The sequence below is a fragment of the Pholcus phalangioides genome, unplaced genomic scaffold (assembly GCF_987345545.1).
Source record: "Pholcus phalangioides strain wild (caught in Gottingen) unplaced genomic scaffold, Ppha-v1.0 ptg000021l_1, whole genome shotgun sequence".
NCBI lineage: Eukaryota > Metazoa > Arthropoda > Arachnida > Araneae > Pholcidae > Pholcus > Pholcus phalangioides.
In genome coordinates, this window is record NW_028301614.1 from 8,264,926 (window position 1) to 8,279,986 (window position 15,061).

The following is a 15,061-nucleotide window of genomic DNA, read 5'->3' on the forward strand; positions in this document are numbered from 1 at the left end:
GATGAGTTTTTTTTCCGAGTTCAATATCTCTGCTTTTTTGCGATATCCTCAGCCAAATCCCCGTCTCTCTCTCAATCATATTATAGTTACGTTGGAATCACTGCTGTCATCTACAAGAAATAAAGAAACAGACATAGCAATATACACAAGTGTTCGTTAGTATTAAGTATATATAAATTCGGCACACAAAAAGCTAAAAGTATTATTTTTTATAACAATATAATAATGCATAAAATAATTTTTATGGCAAAATACAAAAACATATCAACCGGTATTATGGTGTATAATAATTATGCCGGTATGCAGCATGAAAGTAAAAAAATGTATATGTCATCGTACCATGTAATTTTCATTTTGATGTTGCGCACCGGTTTTAACCAACAGCCGATTAAACTTCTAGAATTCTAACAGATAGTTTTGCTTTTATTCGATAGATGGCAGCAGGTAATAATTCACATAATTCGCACATGCGAATCCGTTACTTTAAGAAAAGTGTCATAGTATATTTTGTATGTGGAAATTATATTTTTGTGCTTAATTTCCAAAATTCAGATTGCAAGGCTGAATTTTCCCGTTTATTCAATACGACAACCTCTCTCTGGTACCATGAAAGTCCAAGACAGTATTCCTGTATGTCGTTGGCAAAGGATTTATTATAGACTTCATGGAAAACATATTCAAGAATAAAAATACAAATTGAAACAAACTACAATTATTCTGAGTCATTCAGGAATGAAATACGAGGACATTATATCCATTTCCTAAATAAAATGAAATGTTTTTCAATGCATAGTCATTTAAAACAGATAAATAGGCAGGGAAACTCTTGAGTTGGAATTTTCGATTTCCATAGAAACTAAAATATCGAGTCAGTAACTGGTATTATTATTATTTTCTCATCCTCGGTACTAATCGAGAGAAAAACTGCAGTCCCGTAAATGTAATTCTTTATTAGACAAAAGGTTTTGGCGTGAACATTACCAGCAATAAAATTCCTTCACGAACGGAAGTTTTGACCCTAAAACGGAAATTATTCGGAACAAAAATTCCAGGTCGAAAATTAGTCTTTAAAATCCGGAACTAATTTCAGCTTCAATAATTATTTTGTTTTTGCTTTTAAACTAAAAAATTTCGATTGCATTTAGTGAGGGAATGTTATTTTAAGAACAGAGCTCACATTTTGTTTGGAATGACAGTAACCTAATTGGAAACAGATTAGAATAAACTCGCATTCGTGCGTGAGTGTGTGCGTAGAGGGAAACATTTTCCAGCTCACAGAAAATTGATAGCGGCAACACAAAAGCGCTTTTAACAGTAAATTAGTAATTTATTCAGAACAAAAGCCTCGTGTTTTCGAAAATATTATTTTCTTTACGTTCTGACACAAAACAACGAAATAAGCCCGGTGATTTCAATGGAATCGAGAGAGCGGCAATTACGTACCAGGGCGAGATACTTAACAGGATCTTTAATTATTCAATGAATTTCCTGTTCCCTCGCCTGGTCGGAAACAATTAATTGCGTTTTGCTTCAATGTTATTTATCTAAACTATGTCTGGGTTCAAAAGTACGACCTCCTTTGTATATTCGTTAAATATGAGAATTTTGTATCACATGATTCGTAAAATATACCTTGAAATAATTCGCTATTTTTATTCATAGTAATTTTTTTTTCTTACATTTATTTTATAGCAATGATTCTTCTCTTCTTAGGCAATGATTAGATCTTCCTTTTCTGTTTGGATTGAATGATTTTATCGAAAAATTGAAGTAAATACCTTGCAGATACGCTCAGTTGGAATAAAGTGATCCAAAGCCAATAATTTGGTCTGGGGGGGGGGGGGGGAAGAGAAACTCTGAAATAGCCTATACTTCAACATCAAAAACATATTTTTTAAATGACAGCTACTGTATTTACATGAAAAACAGAATTTATTTTTGGTGTGTCATTGATTTCCCGCATCATCGCAGGGCAATGTTTCTCAAAATGAGTGTCGCCAACCTTATCGAGGTGAGCAGTCGTTATTGATCCATGCCGTTTGAGAACCATTAATGTAAACCAGTGATTCCCAACGTGGGCGTTAACGCCACCTGTGGGGGCGGAAGAAGCTACGGGTATAGCATAGGATCCTATGGGTTAGATTGCGTTAGGGGCGATGGGAGAAAAAATTTCTGAAGACGGAGGTGATGGGACAAAAAAGGTGGGGGAACTATGATGTTGAACCGTAATGAAGTGTTTGAAGTGCCTGCCATCGGCATCAAAATACAGTCAATGCTATTGATCTGCTACACTTGTCTATGACATTTACAGTGTGATGGCTGGATGAATGAACGCCAGAACCTTACCACTAGACTTATCCCGTTGCCGAGATCTACTCCAGCCCAGCTTCGTGGCAGAGTCCGGAACACTTTATTTTTAGACAAAAAAAAAACATACACAATTTTTACAACATATTTTCCCCCGGACAACTGGGTACTGTCGCGATTAACAATACTGTGATAGCTGCATACAACATTCCGATATTTTTTTTTCTTTTTGCTCACTTCGTGAAGTTGACTCTGTGCAAAATTATATTACCATCCAAAGTCCCCGAAAGTTTACTTCCGAAAAAATGCTTCGAAAAAAGTATATTCAAAGAAAAACATCCAATGATAAACCAAGATATCGAGCCACACGCAACAGTAACCACTGGTAAATTGATGGCTTTAGGCAGATGATTGTGAGGATTTTCAAGAAATTGTGGCAGTTTACAGCATCATCCAGCGTCGATTAGTTTTATTACACTTTCATCTCTTCATGTAGAAGATAATAGCAATTACAGAGTAAATGTGTTCATCGGGGCCTCGCCACGTAAATGTAAGTCTTAATCGAGTAATGTAGAGTATGCTGGCACCACTTCATGATTTCTAAACTTTCTTTCTTTCCATACGAGCACAACTCCAGTCTATCGCCATGGATAACATACTGCCGAATAAATTTTTCTGGTAGTATGCATGTTTGCCATAAGAGTATGAGTGTGTATCTAATGTTGTGCGTGAATAATCGATTTTTCAAACAGTTGAGTGAAATTATTGGATATGTGTGCCGTTGTGGGTCTGTTTCTCTCTGTGACGAGACTTTTTTTTAACGAGGTGATTGGCCTTCATTCACGCCTCGAAGTTCGGAACCACAGGAAGCCAACTTCCGCCGACACGCATTCTCTGGTGGGGTTCGAATCTGTCAGAGCGAACTCGTGATATCCTGATTCCGAAATATTTCACATCTAATTTTGCATGTTCACAATAGTACCCTCAGATATATATATCATAGGACCATCATATACAGCGGATCTATGCAAAAACATCTCCTATAATAATCATTTATCTTGACTTATCTGAAATAAGCGCACATGTACATTGTCACATCTTATATCAAATACGGAATGACAAAAAAGTGATCTTTCTTTCAAATATCGTTCACGATAGTCTCAAAAATACAGTGAGTTATAATTACTTTTATTTCACAACTTCTCCCCGGTCATCAAATCTTTTTTTAATTCATAATTACAGCCTTTTTTTTTGGGGGGGTGGGGTTCAAAACGTTTACTTTGAAAAAAAATACTAATTGACCAAAAGAATCGGACAGCAACTATGAATACGCTCGCATGTACTTGGGCGCCGATATCTAGCAGGATGAAGATGAATTTAAATTAAAAAGTCGCCAAAAATGAAACCTTCAGTTTTTTATTCATTATTCATTTTGTGCACCATAATCGTAACTACCTCATTACAAAAATTCATGTATGAGGAGAGATAGAGGTTTTTTTCTTTCTTTTTTTAACTTCAAGAAATGAAGATACGAGGAGTGGAAAAGAGAAGTTAGTGAAGAAAATTTTGATGTTTCTTCCGTACATAGATATTATTGTGTGTGTGTGTGTGTGTGTGTGTGTGTGTGTGTGTGTGTGTGTGTGTGTGTGTGTGTGTGTGTGTGTGTGTGTGTGTGTGTGTGTGTGTGTGTGTGTGTGTGTGTGTGTGTGTGTGCGCGTCAAAGCTAACAACAAGGGTCTTGAAAAGTAAATTAAATTTTTCTGTCGCGAGGCCGTGGTCGCGAGGTAGTAAGTGCAATAATATAAAAAAAAGCAATAAAATTTCACACGACTTCCCTTAAGCGGCCATATTATCCTTCTGCCGAAAAGCACTGTGAGTGCTACTTCTAGTTCGATGGAAAACTCCTCCCATTGGTTGAGTACAATCGCCTAACAACCAACAACGTTTTTCATTGGTTCTAACAGGCACGTGCAGAGTGGTGTGATTTTCTTTGTTAGAAAAATGTGATCAAAGAAAAGCAAGTCCTTTACAACAAATCTTTCGCATCTTTTTATATAAAAAAGGTGTGCGTCTTACGATCCCTAAGCAAGAAAAGGAAAGAAACTAGACGCGTGTTTCCTATATATGTATGAGTGTAAGTTTCTGAATACGTGGGGCGGATGCGATCATGACATTTCTAACTTTCACTGAAAATTTCTAAGCATCGAAGCGGTTGAAACATTGAAATTACTGAGTTTTTTAAAATCGAGAAAATACACACACATTTTTCTATTTAATAATTTGTATGAATCAATGAGAGGATATTTGAAAAAAATGCGTAACAGAATAAAAACATATTTTCAACATTTGTTAGTAATAACCTTGTTTCATCTTTTATATCAAAACTGTGAAAAACATTTTTTTTAGGTTGTATAAAGTTATTGAATAAATCAATTTCATGAAGCAAAATTCCCAAATAATTGATTTTGCTATTACTTTTTTTAGGGGGAGGGGAATAAATTGAAAATCAGATGATCATGTTAATTTCGATAAACATCAGTTGCGAAAAATCAAGAAAAATACATCAAAATAGAATTTACTTAGTTTTATCAGAGACGTATGTACACGAGGTCGAAAGGGAATTCATTTCTTATAACATGAAGTTAAAGTATTTTAAAGATTTTGATGGGTCGATAGTCCGTGTACGCCTCCATCTTTTCCCTCCAAAATCTGTACATCAAGAGGAACGTAGTTTCTGTAGTTTCTTGTTGAACAAGGCCTTCATTAGGTTGATCGATGCTAATGACGGGATTCCGTGGTTATTCGGGATGCCACATCATCAGTTCTTAATTACGAGTAGCTCGTTCCAGATATGGGGAGAAACGTTTCCTCGGACCTCCATAACCTGAGATGTACAGTCCTTTGAAATCCGAAAAACACTGTAGTAAGCAACTGGATGAGATACTGTACCTAATTCTTCTCTTAAAAATACGCTAAGGATACGTTTTATACTGTAAAAGCCTTATTATAACAATAGCTGAGACAGTCACGACGAAAATTGTCGTTACAAACTAATTTCATACGATATGCAGATTCACAAAAACTTTACCTTTAAATGCTCAATTCGTTTTTCAAGCTGATAATTTTTTTCATAGTTAATGACACGTATAGAAAGCCAAATCATTAAAAAAACCTATAACGAATTTCACTGCTTATACAGACTCAAAAATCGCTCTTAAAATAAATGTATTGAAGCAATATTGCATTCCAAATATATAACTATCTTATATATGTCATCTCACCTTATGTGCAAAAAGGTGATTCTAAATTATTATCTTCAAACTAACTGCAATAATGAACGTCTAAAGGACCTTTCCCATCTATGAAAAGCTATGCATTTAAGGGTTAATTTAATGTACAGTGGTGTCCAAATGGATTGACCATCATAGCCCCGGGTATTGGATTATTTTGGGACCTCTAATAACACAGGTCTGTGATGGAAAAGCTTTCTTAAAAATTATAATTCTTTTTTATAGTATTTTGGATGCTAATTACTGGAAAAACTGTTAAAAAATTCCATCACGTCTAAATTTGAGAAAAAGTGAAAATTAATTTTCAATAGTAATGTATAGGCAGCATAGAAACAATATATTGAAACTGTGAGTTATGAATATAGTAAATAAATGCCAAAAATATTTCATTAATTTTATGGTGATTTTAGTGCCTATCATTGTAATGACAGCACTAGGCTATGAATGTGAAGTACGTATATTTATGAGGTGAATAAAATAAAAATTCCAAACTATTTGGATTTGAGTTATTTCGCCCAAAATATGCAATCGTTTCGAAAAAATGCTTTACGTGATAAAAAATAAAGTGGATTGCATTCTGGGAATCAGCATTGAAAATAACATAAAAATCAGTTATCAAAACTAAATAAGCTTCCAAAAAGTACTCTTTGTAGACCTGTTGTAATTGAAGATTTTCATTTATTCTGAAGTCATTTCTTCCACCAATTCTGAAATTGTTTTTGATTGATTATTTCCTTTTGTTAATTCTGAAATTTATTTTAATGGTTCTGATATACATTATTTCTTGAAATTATTTATTTCAAAAACTCCGAATTTCATTGAAAAGCTATCGAGCATTTTTGTAAATCGTGTAATTAATTACATGAGACTTTGGATGCCGACTTCTCTCTCCGTATAGATAATGAAATTAAGGACTTCAAAAAATGTTTGGGAGGACCCAAAATTGTTGAGACTGCCCTGATAATGTGCGAATGTGTCACACCGATATTTTTCTTTCATTTATTTTATCTTTTTGAATATATTTTAGCTATTTCCTAAAAATGGTCAGCGAGCCACAGCGAAAATCTCCAAGAGCCACGATTGGCCCTCGAGTCATGGGTTAAGGACCCTTGACGTAGAACAAGTGCGTAAGTGACAAATACCTATAGTTTATACAAGATATACAGAAGACTGGATGTTGTGAAGATATTTATTATTTGAGATGTTAATGTGACGAGTGCTCTCGTCCGGCAATCGAGGGACCCGGGTTCGACTCCCGGTAGAGGCAGAGATGAGTTTTTTCCTTCCTTAAAAAAAAAAAAAAATTAACATCTCAAATAATGAATATCTTCACAACATCCAGTCTTCTGTATATCTTGTATTAACAAGTGGAGAGCGACATTCATGTCATATACCTATAGTTTAATTCTCTGAGAAAGAGAAACTGGCGTTTTCGAGATTGTTTTGACGTTATATACTGAAAGCTTTCTAATTTTTAACTCGCTGTAACCCAATATTTTCTGTATCTTTGACATTAGCCCTTTAACAATCACTTCGAGATTCTCGTTATACGTCGAACACGTTACTTAAAACTTTCTGGAATCAACAGGTGATAGAAATGTCCAGTTTTTCAGACCTGACCAGCTCAAATTCTAATTAAAAGGTAACATTTCGACTAATTTTCATTCAAAAATTCAATTTCAAAAATTTCAGAAAATTAATTTTGATAACTCTCTTGAATCTTGGCCGATCAAGATACATGGTTCAAATATTATAATACAACAAAACCCTTCTTAACGGGCATCCCTTAAACGCGGTCACCCCTCTTTTCGGGTTAAATAATAATTTCCTCTTGAATAATAGTATACATTTCAAATTCCTGATTAACGGTCACCCCTCTTTTACGGACAATTTTTTTTGTCCCAACGGTGCCCGCAAAAGAGAGGTTTTACTGTATTACAGTATGAATATAATCATATATATTCTAATATTACTAATTGTATAATTACCGTAACCAGTTACAGAACAGATTATCGTTTTACAAGTTATATGGATTGCAATTTATTTTTCAGAAATGGAGCAGCCATTCTCAATAACGGTCGCATGAAAATAGTGGCCACATTTTCACGGTCCCGTAAAAGACCTTTGTCGGGAAATTTTACTGTATTTAAATATCCTTCCACCATTCCTACATACTAGAATAAGTTGGACTATTTTCTACTTTTATAAAGCAAACGTATTCCACGTTTATACTCTTTTTTACTCTTAGTGTAAGTTTATAAGAAAAGTGTAAATGTACCCTTTTGAAAATAAGCTCCCCCATTTGTGCTTGAAATAATGAAAATCTGAATACTGGCTTAATGTACATGATATCGAATTTTCACTTCGTTAGGACGTTATGTAGTGACTGCGAATGTCTGTCTCATTCCAATTTCCGTACCATTTGCTTCTATATATTATTGACATAGTCCGCATTGACTATGTAAATGTGGGAGGAAATTTAATTCTTCTATTTGTTGCTATTCCTCTAAATTGCGATTTTGTTCAATTAAAAGTCAAGATATTCATAAATCTACCTCAAAACAACATCCATTTCTGTCATGGTTTGAATTCTGTAAATTTCCGAGAAAGCTCCTTCAAACGTCGAGAGCGAGAGGATTTTCCCAAATCCTTCTTCCCTAACAAAAGTTCACGGCGATTACAGCTTCTCGAGAACCTGGACCTTTTCCCTCCCCCCCCCCCCTTATTCCTCTTCCTATTGAAGTTATTCCACGCGATCCCCAGAAATTCACATTCATCCACATCAAGAATAAAGTTAAGTATTAGCTGACTCGGCTCGAAACTTGCCTATTAATCAAATTTAAAATGCCACGCGTTATATCAAATTTCTGCAGCGGAGAAATTTTTCCTTGATTTATGACGTTTAAAAGCGTTTAGAACATTCTATTTATTTATAGGAATTCTATTCATTTAAAAAATATATTGCGAAGGTAAGAGTGCATTGTGTAATGATTTCGTCTCATTCATTCTTCATGCTATTCAGTAAAGGTGTTTTACTGTCGCTCCGGTTTCGAATAAAACCTTTCCGCTTTTCTACATTTATTGCTTTACTTATTAGATTTTTCAGACTCGTGTTCAAGGGACGTAATGCCATATCCGAGCCTGATGACCCTTATACAGGGTGCATAGCTAGCAGCTACCACCGCAATTTACTGGCCAACCGCTGAGCCTAAGGGCATACTTTCAATTAGAAAAAAGTATTCAAATATTCAAATAACGTATGCACCTTAGACACGTCATCCAGTAAAATTGTGGTATCAGCTGTTAGCTATGCACCCTGTATATATCGATACCTTATTATACCTTTGGGCCCACTCTGCGATTTTCTACGATCCCCTTCCAATTGTAAGCTTATAAGTCTGTGTAAGACAACAAAACTAGTAAGATTTGTGACGGTCCCCTAGGCCTGGACCCTGAAAGTCCCTTATTCTTCTTTCAAATGGGCAGGGCAATATCAACATCATCAAAGGCTCTTAGCTGAGCAATCGAATGGGTCCCCCACAGCAATGCTATTACAACTGATGTTAATTGCTATGAAATTTCATCAGAGGCTTCTCATATACCAATGGAACCCACCCCCGGGCCATGTCTGAATGAGTCCTTGCACTGAGAGGGCTCTTACATGTTGGGCCACGAGCATCTATATCACGAGTAACGTGGTGGGACACGAGCAGACGCGACTATTTTTAAATGAACATTTCGAAATACGGTCCACGCCACTTAATGTGATCAAATCGGGAGACTCGGGGTTTCTGATAACAACAATCAAATCATAATTATATCCGAAACAGTCCCGTTTGCAAGTACGGTGACCATACATCACGTTTGGTTAAGCTGGACGTATGGTAAACGCGCATGCTAAAATAGAACAACCGTTTTTCCCTTACACATAATTGGTTGAAAAATGTTCAACGTTTCCATTTATTTTATTCTATTTCTAAAACGGGACTTTTTTAACCTCCAAGCTAATATCCTGCATTTTTGAAATTTTTCACAAATTACAATATTTTAGTAATGCACACAATACGTTTTATAGGATCCGACCAGATTTGACCAGATTTTCTGACCAGATTTGAAAAAAATCTGGTCAGCTGAAAGAAACTGATCAAGAACTGAAGGAAATCGCTTTTTTTTTTTTTTGCGTCATACATTTTCCATTGCTATATAGGAAGGCCATTGTAAAAGCAGATCCTAACGTATATGGATAAAAGCGAATATTATGGATTGATAGCGACATTAGGTACGAAAATGTTTGTGAAGATGGGAATGAAGAGAGAGTGACGCCCCAAAGTTAGGAAAAAGTGGCAGAGGTACAGAGGTGCCTTAGACAGAATAATTTTAAACAGACTCCAAAAGGAGATCAAAAAAGAAGTTGCATCTCACATCAATGACCGTTTTTCTGACTTTGTGGGTAATGCTACAGCAGAAAACGGCAATTTATGGAAAGCTTGGCGGATATGTAAGCCCAAAACTACACGAATTAACAAAATTAAAAAGACAGACAACACAATTGTTTACACAGATCAGGAAATTGCTGAAGCATTCGCAACTACTTATGAAGGGCAATTTTCACCCAATAGGAATCAGCCTAACAATACTAAACTGCGGCTTCGTAGAAAAGTCGCACAATTTATTCACTTTCACACAAATAATTCTACATGTCACATGGAACTAACAACTAATGATGAAATCAGCTCAATCATCAACTCGTTGGATGTCAAAAAAGCACCAGGTGCTGATGAAATTAGCAATAAGGCCTTGAAGTGCCTGCCAGAAAATATCATTACTCACATAACAGAAATTTTCAACAGTGCTTTAACATTAAATTATTTTCCAAAACCTTGGAAACATTCTGTTATAAAAACAATTCACAAAGCTGGGACTGACCCACTTATGGCACAAAACTTCAGACCAATAAGTTTACTGAGCAACTGGAGTAAAATCTTTGAAAAGATTGTCGCAAATAGACTTACACAATTCATCAATGAAAATCATTTAATTAGACCCGAACAACACGGGTTTCGGCCTGATCACTCTTGTGTGACACAGCTGGTTAGAGTCTCAGAGTTCATAAATGAAGCTTTTAACAATTTTGATTTTGTGGCTGCATCATTCTTAGACATAGCAAAAGCATTTGACCGTTGTGATTATGCTACATTGCTTTCCAAACTCATTGACTTAAATATGCCTCCGTATATGATCATATTCTTCTATCACTATCTTTTAGGTCGAACTTTTCAAGTAAAAATTCAAAACACACTTTCTTCAATAAAACAAATTCATGCCTCTGTGCCTCAGGGCAGTGTGTTGGGGCCACAACTGTTCCTACTATACATTAATGACATACCTTGTCCCCAAAATGGCATAATATCTTTATTTGCAGACGACTGTGCAGTTTTGTGCAGTAGCAGGGATGCAAATCAGGCCTTCAACAATTTACAAGAAACCATGGATGAAATAGAATATTGGTGTGATGAATCTGCCATCCAACTGAATAGCGACAAATGCAAATTTTTATGGTTCACTAGACGTCGTAAAATACCGGACAGACGACTTCAAATTGGTACACAATCTTTAAGCCCTGTTAGACAAATAAAATACTTGGGCTGTATCCTCAACAAAAATCTATCTTTCTCTTCACACATTGATCATGTAATAAACAAATCTAATAGAATTATGGGTATGCTCAATCGCATCACATTTCCACAGGCAAAACTTTCATTAAAGAACAAAATTATTCTTTTTAAATCCATAATAAGGCCTACTCTACTCTATGCTTCGCCAGCTTGGGCGCACGCTTGTAAAACGAATATCAAAAAACTACAGACTATGCAGAACAAAATACTCAGAAGATTTGTTGGAGCCCCTTGGTTTGTTCGTGGAATAAACATCAGACAAGACTTGGACATACCTCACATATTCACATACATCAAGAAATTAAACAATGATCAATTCGAGCGAATGTTTAGTTCCCAATTCGAACATCTGAGGGAAATTGTTGACTATGATGCTGACTGCTTAAGGAAATATAGGAGGCCCAAACAAATTGGGCGCCTTACATGGGAGAATTTGTAAAGATGCTTTCTTCTACAAATCTCATTGTATACATACTATTTTAATACTTAAATTCTCTCATTCAATTGTATATACTCACATTACTTGCATACTATGTATCTATCCACTTTTGACATTTATTCGCATCTATTCGATTTGTACCTTCTCACTATTGAATTTTGTATATACATATATATTTCCCAATTGAACTTGCATATTGAACTTTGACCTATATATGATGTACATATGAAAAAGGTGTAAAAAAAAAAAAAAGAGCGAGAAGACTCTTTTTGAATTTTGGATTGTTTTGCTACATAAAATTTGTCAATAGTAAATCCCCATTAATTTCTGATGCACTGAGTTGAAACAGAACTTTATTACCTGTATTGCATTTTTGATGTTACAGCTGGGGTTTTTGAGTCACGACTCCCATGTGATGTTTTTTTCCCCCATTCCACTTCGAATATATGTTGCAAGCTGCAGATTGTGTGACCTGCTTCTGTGAACTGTGATGACATTTGCCTGCTTCTGTGAACTGTAATGACATTTGCCTGCTTCTGTGAACTGTGATGTTTTTTGCCTGCTTCTGTGAACTGTGATGACATTTGCCTGCTTATAGCCAGATCATGACTTTTCACCAATTTGACCAGTTCTTTTTACATACACTACACATTCATGCAAACACATATCTATCTACAAACATGTACACATTTTCTTCTTCACAGGCCTTCTTGGCCAGTTTTTATGCCGGCAGTTGGCCCTCGCGGGCTGGGAATCGGCTTAAAGTTCAATTCTGGTCTGGTCTTAGAGAGTGACGCCTTATAGTTGATGACGATAACTTAGAGGAAAATATTAATAATTTTTATTAAACCCCCCTTAGCTTCAGAATGCACATAAAAAATTATTTGACGGGAAAAAAAGTGATAACATAGATCCATGTCCCAATAAAATAAAACGATTTTTTTTCCCCCATGTAATGATATTGGTCCCTTCCGTTCCTTGCAAAAGTGAAAAGTGGCAACAATGCACGAACGACTAACATTTCCCTGACAAATGACAATATTGTCCTGATTCTAATAAGCGACATCGACTATACATCATTTTATACATTGACATGGACAATGACTTCTCTGGAATTTCGCAAGCAATTACGCCCAGTGTCCACCTCAATGGAAAAAGCCATAATTTCTTTAAAAATTTAATTTTCATGATACTTTCTGTGCGAAGGGTAGATATAGGCTCTATATAAATGTATTTTAGCAACAGATTTTTTTTATTTACTCTGGTAAATTTAATTCAGGTCTGAAAGAATAAGAGTTATCAGAATTCTCTCTCTATCTATTTATCTATCTATCTATTTTTTTTAAGTATTCCGAAGGTAAATGCATTGTGTAATGATTTCGCCTCCTTCATTTTTTCCACGTTATTCGGTATAAAGGTGTTTTATTGTCACTCTGGTTTCAAATAAAACTTTTCCGCTTTTCTGCATTTATTCTGAATTTTATAGAAGATTTTTCTGACTCGTGATCAAGTAATGCAATGTCTTAGATACCGGTGACTTAAGCCTAAGATCAAAGAGTCTGCTGTCAATTTCACGGTCCGTTTAATGCGTGCAGTAGCATCGAATCCCCGGCACAAGTTAATCACACTCTCAACATCCTTATGCCACATACATGTGTACATACTCACCCCGCACACCACTCGCAACCAGACTGTTCCAATGCGGGATCCATTTAGTACAAATGGTTTTTCGATAACTTAATTAGAAAAGAGGGTTTATGGAAAGAGTGTAGAGGCCTACTGATCTAGGGTCAATTGGACTATTGGATGATCTGCCAATATTCAATCAACGGTTAATGTTCCTGATTGATAGAGGTGGTATTTTGCGCAATTGCAGTTCGTTATACTCTGCCTTGGTAAGTCTTTCTTTCATCTTGCAGGCAGTTTCTTTTGCTGGGGGATATATAAATGAACATTTATAGTATAGTACTCTGACAGTGATAGTCTATTTTCTTGTTATTATGTGTAACCGTTTCAACGTAGACTTTCGATTATGAGAGGAATTGATGATACTGGTACTTACCAGATTTTTGATCGAAAAGAACATTAATTTTTGAAATGGAAGTTTATGCCAGTAACAGCAAGAATCGTATGAACATGTGTGTATATTCTCTCTTCTTTATACAGTCGACACTGTTTATAACCTTCCATTTTACGACATGTACCAAATATTTTCCTACCTCTCTCCCCGTCATGTTATTTATACCGAATATAACGACCGGTAAATATCATTCAATCCACTACAACAGATTTACACACTGAACAACTTCCAGCAAGTGGGCCAAATGCAGCCTGCCGAAGGGTTCCATTCGGCCCGAGAGAGGGTATCGGTAGAAAATTATAAATAAACTCAACACGATGAATACCAAGCATGATCATATTTCCTTCATAAAAATTTAGAAAATTGGAATCCATTCGGGGCATAGTCAATTTCAGCCAAAATATTTTCAAATGCAAATCAAGTTGCTAATTTTATTTAAATAAAATTGAAAAAAGAAAACAAAGAAATTGAAAACTTTATTAAAAAAAGTGAGTAAAGTTGTCAAAGGCATGTTAATTTACCAATTTCAGCCAAAAAATTGTCAAAGGCAACCACCACTATCGCCAAAAAGTTTGAGTCAGCAAATTTGCCACACGTGGAATTTACTATGGAATTATTACGGCATTTAATTAAATTTAAAAGTGCTAAATTCAATTTTAAATAATTAAAATTAAATTTAATTGAGGTGAGTCTAGTCACGTCAAACCCAAGTTTCACTTCTATCACGCGAGATTCTTACACAGATTTCCTTTTTTTTTGCAAACAAATGGATAAAATCAGTCATTGAGTGTGTTTGACCTTGATTTTTGATGCCTGAAAAGAAAGGGAATGAATCAAAAATGGTTTAAAGATAAAATATTGTCACCTCTATATACGGAAAACCCGGCGGCTAACTAGAGCCATCACTGGCAACGGAGCGAACCATAGCAAGGCGCACTACACCAACGTCATCTATAGCTAGATAGCCTATACATATAGTAAGCCCATCTATAGCAATGCAGTTATAGGAGGTGTTGACTGCACTCGCTGGTCTTGGTATTTCTCCCCCTTTTTTCCTTTTTGCTTGCCCTTTTGTTTTATTTCCTCACACGGTGGCTCACTTCCATTTCGTTATAACCTGAAATAAATTTCCTGAATGGAAGTTTTCCACTTACTTCTTGTTTTTTCCGTGAGCTTCAGAAGATATAACGCCAGAATTTTCCCTCTTTCTACTTCTAGCACAATCTAGCCATGACACATATTATTGCATCAGCAATCAAGAAAAGTCAGT